The 16,388-nt window shown below is 39.3% G+C and overlaps 2 long non-coding RNA genes across 3 annotated transcripts in view; both read left to right on the top strand.

The window, feature by feature from the left end:
- Positions 1–12,187, top strand: part of LOC128313924 (uncharacterized) — a 29,983-nt gene extending 17,796 nt beyond the window's left edge. For both annotated transcript variants that reach the window (XR_008295044.1, XR_008295043.1), the window contains one exon: positions 1–12,187. This exon is cut by the window's left edge and continues 171 nt beyond it. This is a non-coding gene — a long non-coding RNA (uncharacterized LOC128313924).
- The window catches only part of LOC113599261 (uncharacterized), a 78,227-nt gene that overhangs the window by 18,467 nt on the left and 43,372 nt on the right, over positions 1–16,388 (top strand). The window lies entirely within an intron of this gene.

Genomic DNA, 16,388 nt, shown 5'->3' with positions numbered 1-16,388 from the left:
TGAGAGGAAGAAGAGGCTTTGCACTGCTCTCCAGACAACTTTTCAAACAAGAGAGAATATTTGAGTACATTAGGTTCCATGTCTTCATTCTGGGTGCCCACCCTTCACATTATCCAGCCAACCTAATACATAAACGTATTTTTAACACAATATTAACCTGTTCTGTGTGTGTTAAAAAGACTCCCAACTTCAGCTTTTTTCTCTCCCACTGTCTAAAGTAGGTTTTCCCCATTCCTTAAATGAAACCAACAAATAAAAAAACCTTTCCCTGCTTCCAAATTGTCCTCCTGATGTGTGCCTTCAGTCTGTCTCATTTCTTCTTGCATCTTGCTATCATGTTCTATATTTGCTTTGAGCCACTGGGTGCTAAGGAATTTGGTCTCTAGCTCTTCTGGGGAAGTTTAGTGAGCTGGCACAAAGAGGTGATGAATGAGGCTGCAAAACTCAGGGTAAATGAGAAAGATATATAAACTTCCTGATATATGTTACCATGTTCTTTAACATACTATATACGGTGCCTATATATATGCATATAGCAAAATAAACCTGCTAAGATATGATATTTGGTGTACACTCTTTGGTAGGAAGTCTTCTTCATCAGAAGAAATCTAGAATGGGGCACCTGGGTGGCTCCGTCGGTTGGGCGTCTGACTCTTGACTTCGGCTCAGGTCATGATCTCATGGTTTGTGAGTTCGAGCCCTGCACCGGGCTCTGTGCTGACAGCATGGAGCCTGCTTGGGATTCTGTTTCCCCCTATCTCTGCCTCTCTCTCTGTCTGTCTCTCTTAGAAGTAAATAAATAAACATTTAAAAAGAAGAAGAAGAAGAAATCTAGAATGGAAGTCCAGGAAAGAACCCAAGAAAGACAAAGATTTTATTGACTAACTGCCACGTCTGTATAGGGGCAGTAACAAGGTTGCCGAAGCGAACAAATGAAGCATCATTAGGAGTTTAGTATCCTGATGTAGTGTTACCTAAGTGTTGTGCAGTGTTACCATTTTATATTTCTGAAGCACTTTACAGTTTATGAAGGATATTTGGAATTCCTTTTCTCATTTGATCTTGCCTTGGCTTTAGTCAAGAACACGTGCTCAATTAGAAATGTGTTCAGTGAGTATGTACACATTTGGAGAATGTGACCCAACACATGCTTGCATGTTGACCTGTAAGCTGGAGTACTAAAGAGGCAAAACCTTGTTGATGAGCTGGTGCTGTAATGATGTGCCATTCAACTGGGCACTTACTTTCTGATAAAGAGGCTCACAATTGGGAAAAAGTGCAGATTTTACTGGCTCCTCTTTTCCACATTATCAATTGTGTTTTTTGTGTTTTTTTTTTTGTTACGACACAATGTACCTTTAAAAACAATTAAAAAATAATATAGAGCCCTGGAATTTGATGTAGAATTGGGTATTTGTGACAAGAGCACTGGTTTTCCTGTAATAAGGAAAGCAAACCCAACCAGGAAAAGAGGCAGATGTGTTTCTTTGCAACATTGCAGGCATATGAAATTATACAGATCTCACTGAAAACTAGGAATGATACAACTTGAAAATTTAACCAAAATTATTTTTTATCAGTGAACAAAGTCCATTGTAAAGCACTGTATGTATTTTTTCAGATCTCTTTCTTTTCCTGAAGTCACATTTGTAGTTTCTGGTAGAGGGACATAATTGGGGAAAATTAAATACATAAAAAGATGAAATTTAAAAGTATAAAATTCTGCCTTTCTGATAAATTTTATGTTCCCTGTTTCCTTGATTTAAAGAGGACGTTCTAATAATACCCTTACAGGGGACACATTTTTATATACATGTTATTTTTGTTTAGAAATTGTGAGCTAGTGAAGAGTGAAAATGACCTTGGCTATTGTACTTACTTATTGATAGAAATAATAGCCTTTTTATATCTGAATTCAAATGTCTTCTCTACTAATCATGCAACTTCCATACATTTCAAAGAGATTTGGGTTGCATGAAAACAGGAGGCTGGAGCTTCCTACGTGCCCCCGTGTTTGTGTTCATACAGAATATTTATGCAATATTCCAACTTGGCTATAATCTATAATTCCTGGCTATTTCAGTTGCCACTATAATTTTTAGATTAATGGTTATAATTTTGGTAGGGAATACATGAAAAGTTATATGTTCATGCTTGAAAGGAGGATCATTAAATATTCATTATTACCACTCAAATTAGTTGTCATGCTCTATAAAACAGTTACCCGTTATCATTTCACTAGTTTAGATTCTGCAGTAAGTGAACAGCAATATATGGCTCATATCAGTAGAGGAATTTTTGTTGGGGAACAGAGAGAGAAATGATTTTAAAACACATTTGACATATTTATGTTGACAAATTATATAAAGAATTACTGCTTTGTCAATAAATATGTTTGTATGTTAGAATAGGATTGTGGCTGGATTTACTTCTAGCTGTTTAATTACTCTATGATTGTGAAAAAATAGTGCTGCTTCAAATGGTTATAAGGGGAAAAAATTAGAATACAAAGGTTGGGATATTTTAGTATTTTGCAGATGCTTAAACTTGCCATAAAAAAGCACTTTTCATTTTTGTAAGCAGGCATTGAAATCTTGCTTTTTCAGCAAAGCTAGATTGTATAGTTTGTTACTTTTCTCTATCTGGTAACAAATCTATTCTTAAAAAAAGAAAAAAGTAAAACAAGAGATTGATTTTTATAAATGTGGTGGGGGAGCATATGTGGAGATGTCTCCTTAGCCTGTTTTAGAAGCATGTAAAGTGAAAATAAAAATAAATACATTTTAGTGTAAAAATATTTTGCTTTTTGTTTCCACATACCTTGATATGCCTATTCAGTTATGCGAAGACATTGGGGATAGCCAGATGCTTTTTTTTTTATCACATATAGGGATCATTCCATACTCCTCAGTAATTTAAATTGTTTTTTTTTTTCCATAGAACACCCCCCATAAATTTGATTCTGATTGCATGTAACTTTAGAACGTTCTGTCTTAAAGAGTCAAATTGTAGCTGATGAACACATTTTGCATTTTTCCACATTGCATCTGGACTCTTCATAATGATGGTTTATTTTATTTTTTTTTCTGCACAGAGGAGAGAAAAAAATATATAGGTCTATGAATCAATCTAGATAATGGGGAAGGCTGAATGTAATAAATAATACAGTAACAACCCTAAACTAATGAGCTGTTGCTAAGGTACATTTCATAGGCTCATCCTCTATATAAAAAGTCACTAATAACCCCTTGGTGTAATCAGATGATAAAGCTTTGCCATAAGGCAACACCTGTGCAATTAGAACTGCAGATTCTTTTGCACGTTTCATTAATTTCAGGATTTTGTAAAGGCACAATGACTACACTAATAATCTAGTCTACTTGACTCCATGTCTACCGGAAACAAAGTGTCTAATTAGATAAAGGTAATTAATTAGAGATAAATGGAGCTAATCAGGCTCAGTTAACACTAATTCTCTGAATTAAGACATTTTGGGACACCTACTATCCCGCTGATTTTGATATTTTGCATTAAAAATAGGTTTTAGAGGAGTCAGAAAATACTGGCATTTGAGAATTGAGCGGTCTTTTGATGGCATATTTAGGCATCTGAAGCTAAAGGAGAGCTTTCTTTCATATTGTGCTATTTCACCACCTTTCTCTTGCAGCTTAAAGAATTCACTTTGTAGTTATTCCAATCCGTGCTAGTCTCCATATAAATTTTAATAGCTTTTGCTATCATTTTTATTATCTGTCTAACCCACCAATGGAAGAAAATCACAAGTTGTTCTCTCTTAAATAAAGAATTAACATGTTACATTAAGGAAATGTCAAGACTCATCAGCCTATATCCTAAAATTCTGGTCCTTTAAAGAGAACAAACACCTATAATTCTGATTCTTTTAAAGAGAACAAACCTCTGCTTTGCAGTGTTGGACTGAAAATTTAGTGGTGTGGGGGAAAGCTTTGAAGTCAGAAGACCTGAATTCAAATTTCCACTCTTTCTTAGTAAATGAGTGATCTTAGAAAAATGCTTAACTTCTCTGAGTTCCTTTGATTATGAAATGGAAATGATAGTGATGCTAACTTTACAGGGTGGTTGTGAACATTGAGTGAGGCAACTCTGTAAATATTGGTTATTATTACCTGTTCGTAATTGGGATTGAACACATAACCTAGCACCATATCTTGCTTGAACTACAAGATTAAGTATCAAAAATGTTCCATTTTTATCTCAACCCCATGATAATTTTGGCGCTACATTTATATATGTAGCAAGGGAGAGACTAAGAATTTTCTCCCAAATAGTCAAATCAGAAAAAAAAATCCTGCAAATTCTTCACTTGGAGAATGTGAATTTATCTGCCTTGGTTTTCTACACTGCTATAATTAGCCCTCTTGGCAAGTTGTTCCACAGTCCATAAGGAATGGATCGTTTGCCCCAGAATTGAAATCTTGGGAAGTAGCTTAATATGAAGTAGACATTGAAATCTTTCTTTTATAATTTCTGTAGGATATACCTCTTCCTCTTTCTGTTCTCTGTCCTAACTTATCTGGACTACACCTGGATTATCTAATGATCTCTCAACTAATATCCTTGTTTTTATTTCTTTTCTCCTGTAATTCAGTGTCCCCAACTTAACCTTCCTCACCCAACACTTTCTTCATTCTCTGTCCTGTCAAGAACATAAGACTTGTTAAATGAAGACTATCAAATAGGCAATGAGAGCATCTGTGTCTGGTCCACACTATTTATCCAGCCTATCTCCTGCCCTCCCCTGCCAGTGCCTTTTATTCCAGGCAAGCCCGCCTTACTGTTCTTCACCACACTCATCTCTCCTTTAATGCTCTCACCCTCCCCCAATATGACAGCCACTCTCGTCTTCTTTCAAAACTTATTTTAAATCCTGTACTTCCCCTGAGGTCTGCCTTGACAACTCTGGCCTACCAAGAGCCTTCTCATCTCTGAAGGCCCACACCAGCTCTTGGTGGCACCACACTGATGAGATGCCTGAGGTCAGGAACCATAGCCTAGTCTTCCTGTGTGCAAGGCAAACCTTGCTCACCATCCTCTTCCCCCAGACCTTGGCCTTCACACTCATCTGGGGCACCCACAACTATATGACACGTGTGTAACTAATCTGTGAGGTGGGGCTTGGTCTGGTCCTTGGCAGTCAGGTCTAATGACTTCTGTAGCAACCCTGGGCCTCTTTACCCACTGGGGTTGGATTCAACCCTGGGTTGAGACTTCATGTTTAGAGACAATATTACCTTGATGAGACTGCTGTATTTCCTGAGGCTTTGTTTCTGACTTGCAGGGTATTAGGCTTTTATGACATGCAATGAGGGAATGTCAGGAAGTGACCGTTAGTCTTTCGTGACAGTTAGAATGTTTAGCAAGCAATGATATACGATTCGGCAAACAATTCAGAAAGGTCTGAGCAACATGGGCTGAATTACCCTTCATTAGAGACCTTTAATGAAGTGTTTTTGGTGAATGCTGTCTATGGGAGGTTTTCCTGGAGAGTCCCTCCCAGAGAAATTGAAACTTGTATGCATTAGATGTCCAGGTTGACTGATTGCGATTGTTGCAAAAGTGTCCTCAGTTTCTTCCTTTTATATATGTTTCCTTCCTTGTCTCTACGCCCTTTACTAGCACCCTCCCAACACTGACTCTGAGTTTGGCTGTGTGATTTGCTTTGCCATTGAGATAGTAGCAAACATATGATGGAGACTTAAGAAGAACTTGGGTATCAGAGCTTGCTCTCTGGCTGCTTTTGGAACCTTGAGCAGCCCTGTGGATGAGCCCAGGCTAGCTTCCTTGATTGTGACAGACATGTGGTCCAGTATCCTCCTTTCCCCAGACAATAGTCAGCTAACCCCAGAAGTCAAGTGGCCTAACTGACCAGCAGCTAATGACAGAAGCACATGTGGGTCCAGGTGAGAACAGTAGAGTGATACACTAATTTAGAATTGAACTAAATAGTTACTGAATTATACCTTACATTTTGGGGCTATTCAATATCCAGCAATAGATTACCAATACGTTGGTGTAGGCTATCTATTTCACTGCTTAAACTTAGAAGAAATCCAGAAGACATCAAATGTTTGGTCTCTAATCTTGGATGATATTTAAGTGGAAAAGTGATGGTACCTTCGAGAGAAATAAATAAGGAAGTCTGTTCAGCCTTGGGAAATAAAACCAGTTACGTTTTTGTAATTTTGTGTTGGTACAGATCAAAGTGTGAGAACTTCTAGAGAGGTGATAGGACGGAGTTGAAGATCTATATATAGGGGGTAGCTGAAGTTGTGGAATAGGATGAGAATGCAGATAAAGACTGGTGACAAAACTCAGTGGGATTCCCTCTTTTCATGGCCTTTTAGAAAAAGAGGCAAGGGACAGAAGAAGGGACAGGAGGGCAGGGGGCAGAGGATCATGTAGGAGAAGCTCAGACTGGGGAAAACTGCAAGAAGAATCCAGTGGTCAGCAGAGCTGACTGCTAGAAAAGGCAAGCATGACAGTAATAATGACTAATAATTGAAGTGCAATTTGTAGTTTACAAAGTCCACATAACAGCTTATTTCAATCTAGCATTATAGATAGAGTCAGGGTTATTATTGTGGTCATTTTGTACATGACAAAATGGGCACAGAGCCAGCAAGTACTTTATAAATATTACCCATTGGATAAGATGGCAAATTCCAAATGTCTTAAAATGGGTTCTATTTTTACTTACAGGAGACCACTAGAAGTGTGATTGAATCTGGCAAGAGGAAAGTCAGCAGCAGCCTTTAAAGAGGCAGTTTCAGGAGAGCTAGGGGTAGGGAGGGTGGTAGTTGGGTAGGAGCAAGACTACATGGAGATAATATAAAGGACGTAGGAGGTAAGGAACAGAACACTGTTGAGTGGCAGGAGAATGACTTGGTAAGACCTGGAGGGGACACCAGTTTTGAAAGGAGGGTAAGGGTGACCAAAGCAAGTTTGTAGATAGGAGGGAGAGGGAGAAGTGGAACATGAAAGCAAGAGAGAAAATAAAAGGAGAATAAAAATGAAATAAAAAATAAAGAGAAAATAAATATATGAGAAAAAAAATTGAAAAGCAATTCCTGAAGGTATAGATGCCAGTATCTAGAGCACAGGTGAAGAAAGGGCTTAGACTTGAGATGGATAGAGAGGCAGGTGGGAAGGGAAAAAGGAGAGGAATGACAGCAAGAGATTTTGAGCTAGAGAGGAGGGAAAGTAAGTTAGTTCACACCAGAATCTTCAAATTCCGTGACCATTTTCACTCTAAGACGACCAGTTTGCTATCTCAGGAAATGCCTGGCATGGATCTACCTCTATAATGACACAATTCGAAAGATTCCTGGAACTGCCTTCATAAAGCATGTTGTCCTTCCTGGGCAGAGGTATTTAATTTTGTGATGGGAAAAAACATTCTTGGGATAAGGACCCTGTGTGACTATTTTGTGTGTGTGTGTGCACACACACACATTCACATGCACACACACAACACACACACACACACACACACACACACACACACTAGGCAAGAAGAAGTACTCTGGGCAAGAGATTAGAAGCCTGGGACCTGGGAGATTGGCTCCAGGGAGCAAGGGGCACCAAAATCAAAGTAGTTATTCACTGCTTTGCCTGGAATGCAGGGTTGTCCTGAGAGGTGGAGCAGATGCCCTCTTGCATGGAGGAGATCCTGATTAAAAAGTAGGTCCTTCTTACCTAGTTCTGGAAATCTACCATCAGGACTTCGTTCCAGTGACTCAAGGCTTCTGCTTACTGCTTCAAGACAGGTATTTCTGGGAGGGGAAATCCACTAAAGCTCAAGGTTTATTAGAATTTTCCTGAGAGCAAGTTTCATTAGATGATGAAGATGAGGACTGATGGGGAAGAACTTGCCTCTGGATGCAAACAGAATATAGAAAGAGAACAGAAATCACCAAGTCTTCTACATTCCTCACATCCTACTGCTCATACAAAAACTGCATGCTCCTCAGTTTCTCTTATCTTAATCCCCACCTCCAGCATGATCAACTACTCTCTCAAGGTGCGTGGTACCTTGGTACCTTGGTACCTTGGTGCTTAATAAATATGTGAATGAATGAATGAATGAATGAATGAATGAATGAACAGCTCCTAACTGGCCTCTCCTTCCAAGTTTGGTCTCCTGCAACCCATTCATCAGCACGCTGCCTTCCTAATGATCCTTCTAAAGCCCTATTTGATCTATTTAAAGTCCTTCATGGCACCTCATTACAGGATCAATTTGGAACTGCTTAGCTTGGAGTACGAGGCTCTTCATGATCCAGTTCCTACAGCCCCTTCCCAATCTGGCATCTCAGAAACCCCATGTGTGCAGGAACCATTGATAAACACCTCCAGACTTGATGCAACTGTATTGAGCTACTTCTAGGTCCATGATCACCTGAGATATTTCACTGTACTTTGCCTGGGTTATTTTTTCTTGGAATACTTTCTACCCCATCCCATGTCCAACTGGTAAATATCTACCTGTATTTTCAGGCTAAATAGTTCCTGTTCAATGAAACGTCCATGAGCTCCTAAGTTGAGGTATCAATCTCCTATACTTGCCCTTTTTGAATCTAGCTCTGTTACAGCACCTGTTACAACTGAATAGCATTTACTTATGGACAGGAGTGTCTCCCCACCAGGTGATCATGTCTCTGGAAAGCAAGACCACTTACATCTTATTTGTCATTGTATCTTCAAACCAGACATCTATTATTCTCTTAAATGTTTCATTGAGAATTTACGTTGAGACTGCTTAAGGCCAAGTTTCCTTTCTTCTCCCTTTTCCAATAATTGTCCTGATATAGCATTATCTTAATTACTTTCTTTGTAAAACAAGAGCATAACTGTGGGTCTTTTTCAAGATTGCCTAGTAAACATCTGGCCCCAGAGTGAAAGCCCACAGGGGGCCCTTCAGTTCCACTTCTGGAAGTGCCCTTCAACCCCATATCTAGTGCCTCAGAGAGTACAGCAGGCACCTGCATCCTCCCCGCTACCGGGACTGTTGGCCAGGAGGTAGCTTTTGTTTCTCTCATGAGTGTGTTCTGATTTTTATCTGGATCTGGCTTTGGAGGGGCAGGCAGGTGAGGTCCACTGGAAAGATACACAGTAGCTATGAGGATCCCACCCACAACATAATTTCTGCTTCCCCTTGTCTTGGAGGCTTCTTTTGGCTGTTTTCCTGAGATACTTCCAGGTGAGCTTACTTGTGGTGTAAATTTGGTCTATTATCTGGTCCACAATCCAGTGACTTTACAGACACAACTTTTTTCTAAAGCCGCCCAGCAAGGTGTCCCCAGAATAGAAACTACCCTTAGAGACAGCGGTAAGTTTTTCATTCTCCTCTAGGTTTCCTGAGAAGCCAGTAGTCTAGCTTTGGTGTAACCTACATATTCCTTTGCCTCTTTAGGAAGCAGTACTCACTCTCCACATTATTCATAGAGGTAGAATCAGCCTTTCAAATGGAAAATTGAAGTAGAACAAATAACAGGGGGAGTGGATGAATGTTGGCAAAACCATTGCCTTCAGCCTTGGAAGATCACATTCTGAATTCTGTGCCACCAGATAGCTTAATCCTTCTTATACCTGTGAGTGAAGTTACTGAAGGGGACAGGTTCATGGCTACCTAATCAAACTGTGTGATAGGAGCCAAAGTCACTGCTTCCTGGATGATTTCTACAGAACCCAGTTCTTTCATCCTAGTCTAGTACAGACCTCTACTCCAATGAACAGCATTGGTGTGGACTGACATCAAGGGTGAAGTTATAAAGGCCAGAAAATGCCTGAATCTTGAAAGCTGCCGAGGCAACTGAGTCAAGGCTCCAAACAGTGGATTTGGACTCATGTGACCTTTTGATTTTAATTTTTTTTGTCATGTCCTGTCTATTATTGTAGAGGACTTATGATTTAGTTGTCTCCTTTAATTTAGTGAATTTTCCTATCAAGCTATTAGTTATTTAACAAACCAAAAAATGGCAGGAACAAAGGACTGATTTGAAATATTTCTTCCCAGGAAAAATATATTCTTTTTCTAGCACACTGAAAGAGTTTGCATAAATGCCCTTCTTATAGGCCAGCTGAGCAAGGGAGAGCATTGTTGTGAGAGAAATTTAACTGCGTTGCCGTTGCCAAATATTTAATACTTTAAAGAGGAAGTTCTAAAATTTAATAGTTGATTTTATTATTACTCTTTGGATATAATTAACTAGGGATGCACTTTAAACTGCTTTATTCTGGCTATTGAAATGGATTTTATGGTTTACACTGGGGAAAAAAAATTCTGTCAGACCATGGGCCTCTCCCTTGGTGCACATTATTAGAGTCTTTTTAGAGACAAGCAAGCAATTTTGCTGTCATTGGTCTTGTTCAAATAGAGTATGTTTATCTATGCAATACTCTTGGGAAAGGGTGTCAGAAAAGGATCACCAGTTAGCAGCTGACATAGCTCCTGCACACACGTCGAAAAAGCTCCTCAAATAGCAAATGAACACATATATTTCATTTTTTATGTGGCTGATAAAATGTTATATCATTAAGTCAAAAGAACATATTTGTTCCATCCAACTTGAGTTTAGAACTAGCTCTCACTTCTAATACAAATGAGGGCCCTGCGGCTCCACAGAGCGTGCTCTGCAGAAACCAAACAGCCGTTCAGGACTTGAGGGAAAGCAGGTCTCTACACATTGAATATCAACTCTTTAATGGGCTGTTGGCATATTCTTGATCTGTTCCCAGATATTTAAATGCCAAGTGGGCTTCAGAGAAATCTAAGTCTTTCTGAATGTTTAGTTTAACCTGTGTATTATTTTATCTCAGATACCAATTTCTCATCTCTTTGCTCTACCAAATCAAAGCATCCATTTACTCATTTATTCCATAAATAAATACTGAACAATAAACAATAAATATGCAGCAAGTACTAACCTGGTCTTTTGCCAAACTGGGCTTTTGCAAAAAAAAAAAAAAATGTACAAAACAAATAAAGTGCTTGCCTTCAAGGAACTTACAGCCTGGTGAGGATGATAAATGAACAGGCAGAAAATCTAATCACAAATCAGAAATGCTATGAAGAGGGGCGCCTGGCTGGCTCAGTGGATAGAGCACATGACTCTTGATCTCTGGGTCGTGAGTTGGAGCTCCATGCTGGGCGTAGAGATCACTTAAGGAAATTAAAACAAAAAAAGTGCTATGAATAAAGAGATTTAGTGCTGAAGTGAGAGCACTGAGGCCTCTGTTTTCTCATGTGTCAACTGTAAATAGTGAGACCTACTTTACAGAATTTAGGGATTAAATGAAACAAAACAATGTAGATAACATTTCTTAATGCAGTGTTCAGTATAAGGCAAGAGATCAAATAGTCGAATACATAGATAAGATTCATGGTGTATGTGCTGGAAAGATACACAGCTGCAGGGCTGAAATTCAGCCTTCACATTTTGAAGTGATGTCACAGAGAATAGGGACTAGTCATTCTTGCCATTTATTTGTGAGCATAAGCATGCCAGTTTACTAGTTAGTTTCTCCTAAAGTATTCACCTGATGTTTTGCTTATAAATTCTTCCATCTCCTTTGAATGGCATAGCTGTCCTTGGGGCCTTTTCAAGGAACCTCTCACAGTGGAAACTCTCCTTCCCACTTGAATGGTTTTGAAAGTTTGGATTCTACTGTAAAGCATCTGGGTCCTAGGGTTCTTTTTCATCTCTTGAGACCTAGGGAAATCCTGGATCTGGGACATCCCACTTACTAGAGATGTAATAAACACTTGCTATGTGCCCAAATTTAATTTAATCCTTAAACGGTCTTGTGAGGTGGGTGTTGTCAACTTGCATTTTTTAAGTGTGAAGAAACAGAAACTCACGGAGGTTAAGTAGCTCACCCAGGGTTATACAATTAAAAAGAGACCTTGAATTTGTACTTATCTCAGGGCACTTGGGTGGCTCAGTCAGTTAGGCATCCAACTTCGGCTCAGGTCATGATCTGTGGTTCATGGGTTCTAGCCCTGTGTTGGGCCGTGTGCTGACAGCTGGAGCCTAGAGCCTGCTTCAGGTAATGTGTCTCTGTCTCTCTCTGCCCCTCTCCCGCTCATGCTCTGACACACACACACACACACACACACACACACACACACACACACTCTCTCTCTCTCTCTCTCTCTCTCTCTCTCTCTCACTCTCTCTCTCTCAAAAATAAACATTAAAAAAATTTGTACTCATCTTGATTATTTTATTGACCCATCTGTTGAGTACCTGCTATGTTCCAGGCCTATCCTGCGGTAGGTAAGTGGTGATGATATACCATTAAAAGAGAGGCAGACAGTTAAATAAGGAACGAGAAGTGTGAGGATGCTGTGAAGGAGGGACACAGAGGAGAGTGGAAAACATGACAGGGGACCTATAGTTGGAAGCTTCTGTGAGGAATACCACTGAGATCCAGAGGGAGAGGTGAGTAAAAGAGTATTTGGGGTGTCTGTGGTCATTGTCTGGAGAAGAGGCTGTCCTAGACAGATGGAACAGCATGTACAAAAGACCTGAGGCAGAAAAGAACATGGTGTGTCTTCAAGAAACTGCAAAAAGGCAGTTGTGCCTGGAATTTAAAGACCAAGGGGGATTGACATTAAGACAAGATGTTGAGAAAGGTTTTGAGCCAAATCACATAGGACCTAGTTGGCTTTGTTAGGGATATGGACTTTATCCTAATCTCAATAAGAAGTCATTAAAGGACTTTAAGCTGGGAAATGATTTAATCACATTTGAATTTTTTTTTTTAAGATACTGCTGACTACTTGAGAGTGGAGTGGGAAGAGGGACAACTGAGGAAGCAGGAAGACAAATCAGAAGGCTATCACGATAGTCTAGATAGTAAATAATGGAGGTTTGAATCAGGATGGTGGTGGAGGGGATGGAGAGAAGTGAATGTATTCCAGAGATATTTAGGAAGCAGACTTTTTGATTAAATCATTTGGAATGCTTTCAATTGCAATAGAATACTGAGTAATAGAAACTAACTTGAAAAGTAGTGGGGAGGGGTGCTTGGGTGGCTCAGTTGGTTAAGCATCTGACTCTTAATCTCAGCTCAGGTCACGATCTCATGGTTCGTGAGATTGAGCCCTGCATTTGGTCTCGCACTGATAGTGCGGAACTTGCTTGGGATTCTCTCTCTCTACCCCTTTCCCACTCATGTTCGTGTGCGCTCTGTCTCTCAAAATAAATAAATAAACTTAAAATAATTTTAAAGGGGTAGAGGGAATATATTGGTTTGTGTAACTGCACTATGTGGAAATAGGGCTGGGTTCAGGTAAAGCTCAATGAAGTCTCTAGGGAACTGGTTTCTGTTGGACTGTTTTACCTTCTGCCATATATGCTTTATCAAAAGTGGACTACTATCATGCTCTCAGGGTGGCTGCCAGTGTCTCCAAGACTGTTCTTTCTTTATATCCTGTTTTAAAAAGAGAGTATCTTCAGTACAGTGTTCTCAGCAAAAGCCTCAAGTCTCACTCTGATTGGACTACCTTAAGTCTCATGCCCATTTGTGAACCAGTTATTGAGGCTAGGAAGATAGAACATTCTGAACGACTAAACCTAAGCCGTAAGCTTTGAAACTAGAGCTGGAGGGTCAGCTTTCCTTGAAACCACATGGTTCACCAATGGAAATGGATATTGTTGAGAAAGGATGAGGGAGGAATATATGCTGGACCCAGCAAAAGTCTTCTCTGTTAATGGATTGGAAGCCAGGGTTTAGGGAGACGTGGGTCCAAGGTGGTCTCTTCTGGTGGTTTTGCTCATGGAGGTGGGGAGCAAGAGAAGCAGGTATATGGAAGAAATTGAAGAGTTCGGCTGTGTTTGCAGGGCCCGTGAGACATCCAAAGGGGAATGTCAGCTAGGCAGTTGGATGTTCCAGCCTGAAGCTTAGAGGTCTTGGCTGAAGCCAGAGATTTGTGTGTTGTTGACTTACCTGATCCCAAAACTTGTGCTTTTAATCAGAAATATTTTATATTATTTTTACATTATTTTGTATTATTTTTACATATTTTACATTATTTTTAAGTCTCTTCAATTGTCACAGTAACTTTCGGTGGCCAGGGAGCATTTAATCACAAAATGGTTATATATATCTCACATATATTCTTTTAATGCTTCCAACTGTTGCTTTCCTATTTTATAGATGGGAAAACTGAGGCATAAAAAGGTCACATCTAAGCTCATAGAGCTAATGAAGAGTGGCACTGGGATTTGAACCAAGAAAATCTGACTCCAGACCTTATTCTTAATCTCTGTTCGTACTATTTTGCTCTCAAAAGGAGGAGAATGGCTAAGGTGGTCACAGAATCAGTTTCTTACACAGAGCATAATGGTTGCTCTGATTAATTTTCAGTTCTCCCTGGGATGCTGGTCTTTGGGTCTGAACCGCTTTTGAGACAGCACAGCCCTAGAGGTGAGCATTCCTGTTTGTAGTGATCATATTGGACATCAGCGTGGCAAGTGGGGAAAAGAACTGTCATAGCTGGAGACATGAAACAGCTGAGCAAACCAAATGACACAGGCAACCACAAGTGGTTTTAGTACCTCTACAAGCTTCACTGGCCCCATTCTTGGTAAATCCTCATCTTTCTTAAGCCGCTTTTGGCAACATGGCAGAGCTGGGAAAGGCTGGTGAGGGTGTTTACTTCTATGACTTTTTCCTTAAGCAAAGGAGTCCAAATGAGGACAAATACTAATTGTCCCCATTAGTATGGATAATTAAGAGCTAAGGATAAACCCTCTTTTGTTAAAATACTTTTTTTCCACTGAAGTATAATATCCATAGCTTTTTCTTCCCCTCAATGAATGATATAAACAAGCAGGGGGAAAACAACCCTACACCATATATTAAATAAGCAAACCTCTGAACTACCCACATTATTTAGTAAAAGGATTTTTTTCCCCCTGAATCAGATGTTGATTATAATGGTCAAAATAATCCTTGGCACTTTCTCTAAGCTTGCTCATTATCATTCAATATGTTCAACAGAATTATTAAATTTAAAATAATATGGTGCACCTGGTTGAGATGACAGTGAGAGATTTGGCTTACTGTCTCTTCGTTAAGGATGAATTCAGCCCAAGGGTGTACTATGAACTTGGCAAATAGCATTATAATAGTGAGAGAATATTGCCTATTGGGTAGCAGGAGTTGATGATTAAATTTAAGTGTGTACTGTCCACATAAAACAAATAATGCTCTTTTTTTTTTAACTTTTACTGTGAACATTCATCACTGGTGCCGAAGATGCACAGTTGCTAATTATTGTGTTTTTAACTTGTAATATACTGTAAATTTTGTATAATACTACTGTGACCTTATACAGAATAGAAAAGATGACAGGAGGCCTATAATTATTGTATGGGAAAGAAATGCCTATAATTATCTACTATTTTTAGGACCGGCATGCATGGCCTCTTAATTTACATAAGCTTTAGACATTCACACATTTTCTGTCTTTGCTTGTGGATGATAAATTTTGCTCAAATGAAATCAGAAGACATACTGTTAGATGAGGAGTTAGCCAACTGGGAGCTTGATTACAATGAACAACACAAGCTTTGGTGCCAGCTAAAAAGGGAGCATTTATTTGGATGGGATTTATTTAAGGCAAGATTCAAAACATTTAAAAAAAAACCCTCCATATTACTATATTGGGGCCTGGTAACGTGTGATTATTTTTTAGAGAATTGGTTAGATTATCTTGTGGAAAAGCATTAACCTAACAAAGAGAAAACCTCTAGGATATTTATCACATGGAGGGTGATTATGACAGCATGTTCTTATTAAAGATGAATATTTTGTGCTCATTAAGGTTACCCCCTTGAGTGCTCAAAGATGCAAAGTGCATTGTAGTGAAGTACTATAGTTCTATTGTCCTGTGAGCACTTTCTGTTGGCTGGGGGGTTTTATTCCAAATTAAGGAGCCTTTCTAAAAGACCCAGCCCTGGCAGGGCCTCTGTCAGAGCCGCTGGGCAAATCAAAGAGACTGGGAGATTTTTAATTCAAACACTCCAGGTATATATCTACAAGAATCAAGAGTGATAGCAAGAACCCTCTGGTCTCCTAGTATGGGATAGCAGGTGGGAAGGGCATGGATTGACTTGGTCCCTGAAGAGCCTACAGGTGAGCCCCACTTAAAGGAAATGCAAAACACAAGATTCTAAACTGAAACTATAGGCAAACTTAAACTCTCCACTTTATAGAAGGGTCACTATAAAAATAGTTAAAAGTGACTTCCCCAAAGGTAGTACGTTTTTCCGAAGCAAATTATATATGACTGTTTTTGTTTTGCTTTTTAGAAAATGATTATTACTTTTTAAAAATGT

This window comes from Acinonyx jubatus, chromosome C1 (assembly GCF_027475565.1).
Source record: "Acinonyx jubatus isolate Ajub_Pintada_27869175 chromosome C1, VMU_Ajub_asm_v1.0, whole genome shotgun sequence".
NCBI classification, from domain to species: Eukaryota; Metazoa; Chordata; class Mammalia; order Carnivora; family Felidae; genus Acinonyx; species Acinonyx jubatus.
This window is presented reverse-complemented; position numbering and strand designations above follow the sequence as displayed.